Below are 3,503 nucleotides of genomic sequence, written 5' to 3'. Positions count from 1 at the left end.
CATATTGGTATTGGATAGGAGTGGGTGCTTTGTTGGGATTTTCATTACTCTTCAACGTGTTGTTTAACATGGCTCTTGCATATCTAAATCCTCTTGGGAAACCTCAAGCTGTCATTTCTGAGGGAGCTTATAAAGTAACGCAATCCCAACAGAATGGTACAGAACAAGGGCTCAATACAAGATCATCAAGGTCAAGAAGATCGTTCTCACGTTCTCTGTCTTTTGCAGTTGCCAATAATACTTCCAAAATGCAGATGAGACAAATTAGGATCCGATCAGCTAATATGACAGGCAATAATGAGTCGGCTTTGGAGGATGCAACAGGAGTTGCTCCAAAGCGAGGAATGATTCTTCCATTTCAACCACTAGCCATGTCTTTTGAAAATGTCAAATACTTCGTTGACAAGCCCCCTGCATGGAACTTGAGCCATGAGACTAGTGTATTATGTGATCCGGCTATTGCCAATTTTTGTGGATTCTCTTACTTGAAGGGTTTGGCTGACTAATTCAGCATTCGTTTGTATGAAATGAGGGGACAATGAGTGGCTGAAGATAGACTTCAATTGCTGCAAGATGTATAGGTGGAACGATAGCATTCTTATGGTAATCAAATTCATGTCACCGATGGATTTTCTGGCAAAGTCTTCATTCAAAGGCGTGTTTATTGAAAGGTTGGTTTTCATTCAAATGACAAATGCCGAGCGCACTGAAGCTGAGAAATAGTAGATCGCAGTGGATTGTCCAAGGACTGTGCCAGATGTTACTTTCTTTCAGCAGGTAGACATGCAAGCATCCCTCTCGTTGTTATATATGCTCTTACATCTGGCATAGCAAGCTATATTGCTGCTAGAAATGGCGGTTCCCTTTATTCAAGGCGGAATTTTAGTTTAAAAGTTATTTTTACTAAAAAATTAGTTTTATTTAAAAGGCCCAGGTAAATGAAAAGCTAACAGTCACAGATTGAACGCCTACATTTAAAACAAAAACACATGTCATAGCAAAGATCAGAGGGATTGGAGCAATGCTGGATGATTGTGAAGCCGTACTTGAAGACTATAGCTGACATTGTAGTTGATATTTCTTTTACATTCCAGCTTCATCGCAGTTTCCCTCATGGCATTTTGCTTTCGATGGAGGGATTCACCTTGCCATCCTCTCAACCTACATGTATTTTGAAGGACAAAGATATTGTTAGCGTGATTAAGAAGAGTGATGCATCTGAGAAAGATATCTTAACTAATGAGGGGCTTGAGAGTATAAAAGGGTCTGAAACAGTTGGAGAGAAATTGCTTGGATTTGGTGGTGTGAAGCTTCTTGCGATAGATGAGTCTGAGAAAGAAGCTGGAGGCTATCAAAGTGAGCTTGAAGACTATGGAACCAAATCTGGAGATGGTGGTGGAAATCAGGCAGAAAAAGTTTCAATTTCAAAGGAGTTTTCAAGGAGGAAAAGGAAGCGATCAGAACAAGTTCAATCCTGAAAGGGGGGGGGAATTCCATGGATGAGAACCACAATAATTCTCTGCAGGTTGCTGCGGAAGTTAGGGATGATAAGCACATCCACAAGAAGCATAAGAAAGAAAGACCATACAGAGAGATGCATTGTGACACTGTAGAGGATGAGAATAATATTAAAGCCATTCAAAAAAAAAAAAAAGCAGAAGATCATGATACTTTGCAGTTGAAAGAGCATAAATCAAAGAAGAAGATAAAAGATAAAAATTCGAAATGTTCGAAGATACCTAAAAATTCAGAGAAGTTCCTGCAAAATGATCATATGGCAGAGAGATGTCCTGAAAGAGAACATGAGCAAGTTCAAGCACCGATCCCTGTAATGGAGAATGCTTCTGCACCAGCTCAAATAGAAAATAAGTCTGCAAGTAGGAGTGCAAAGAGAAAAAAAAGCAAAGAGACGTTGGCAACGAGAACAAAAATCTAAAAAACCAAGAGTTGGTTCAGAAAAACAGCACCCTTGACAACCGTTTTTTCTCCAAATATGAGAAACTTCAAAAATCAAATCAAGATGATGATGCTGAAGCTGAAGCTGAAGAAGAAAGCCTTCCTGTAATAGTGAGACCTGGACATATACATTTTGAGCCCATTAATAATGAGCAGAAGAGCCAGGGCATTCAAGGTACCACGCCAGCACTTCATTGGAATGGGATAACTAATAAAAGGCAAGGTCAGAACTGGGGAAAAGAAGGGAATTATCTCCATAGTGTAGAAGGCTCTGCTTCTCCAAAAGAACAAGATATATTTTCCTTACACAATGGGGAGGAAAGGATTCATGAATTTTTAAAGCCAGAAAACTAGGTTTGGAACAAAACTCGACAAGAGGCTATGAGCACGGTTCCACCCCTTTTCCTGGATGTACAGTCGCACCCCTATGTTCTTAATATGTGCAAATCAGTTATGCTCGCATTTCTACCCCAGGGAAGGTGAAAAGTCCTAAACCGAAAAGCTGAATTCAACGTATATATCCACGGTGGCAAAGGAATATGGTTCAATGTTCTATTTCGGCTTCAGTTACAACTCAGGATGGTCTACGCCACAGATTTCATTGGTCATCAACAGATTTGAAATAAAAAATGTAACGTTGTTCTATCGCCAGCACAGATGGACAGCTCTTTTCCTATCTTCTTCGATTGGTGTTCCAGCTCCCTATTTTTTTTATCAATTTGTTTTCCCACAGATGAAGTTTATTTATTGTATGACAAATCATTTGTGAAGGGTTCTGAGTTCTGGCAAACAATGGGAGAGCTGTGAAGGAAAACTTCACTGTACAGTTTTGACAGGGACTTAATGAAAAGATACAGCTCTAACCCCTAAGATTCTTGTGGTGTGAATTTAACATTTGTCTCTTCCTTTGTTCATATGTAGCTTGGTTATGTTTCCATTTCATTTCATAATCATTTCTAAATGAATACTTTTAAGTGAGAAAGGCAAAATCCAATTTATTGCTCTGTCTTGGGAAAGTGTTCATATTTAATGTTTTCTTCTGTTTGACAAGGATTCATCTTCTATGCCCTTGTCAACCTCTCAACAGTTCACCCACTCCACAGTGTTTCAAATTTGATGTTAAATCTCTTGCCTATCTTGCCTCAGGAGATAATCTGTGTCTTTGATTCTATTTCTCTGTTCAAGCTGTTCCTTGTCCCATGCAGCCCAACAACTTAGTCATTAAATCAAATATCTCTCTTTCAAATTCATTTTACTAGCCTAAATCAGTTATCATTTAAGTCATCTCGGACTCTATTGATCATTTTATCGAGATAGACCCGGAGAGAGCCCTCTCCTGTCCTCGTAGGGCTAGCTACGAGGCTGAGCTTGGTTTGATGTTGCCTCGAATTTTTCCTTTTTTAGCCTGAGGCAGATTTGAGCGCTAACAGAGTATTCATCAAATGGATGCCAAGACTACATTCCTGAATGGCACAATTAATGAATAATTCTATAAAGAGAAACCCTTGGGATTTGAAATCAAATATCAAGAGGCTTATGTTTTTAGG

At 39.2% G+C, this 3,503-nt stretch overlaps 1 pseudogene; it reads left to right on the top strand.

The window, feature by feature from the left end:
* The first annotated feature begins 624 nt into the window (after nt 1-624).
* On the top strand, nt 625-2,310 carry LOC149177089 (uncharacterized; annotated as a pseudogene).
* Nucleotides 2,311-3,503: the final 1,193 nt, after the last annotated feature.

This window comes from Pinus tabuliformis, chromosome 4_1, assembly GCF_031772625.1.
Source record: "Pinus tabuliformis cultivar Carrire ecotype Pingquan chromosome 4_1, CPIR1, whole genome shotgun sequence".
NCBI classification, from domain to species: domain Eukaryota; kingdom Viridiplantae; phylum Streptophyta; class Pinopsida; order Pinales; family Pinaceae; genus Pinus; species Pinus tabuliformis.
Note: the sequence above shows the minus strand (reverse complement) of the source record. Positions and strands in the feature narration are given on the sequence as shown.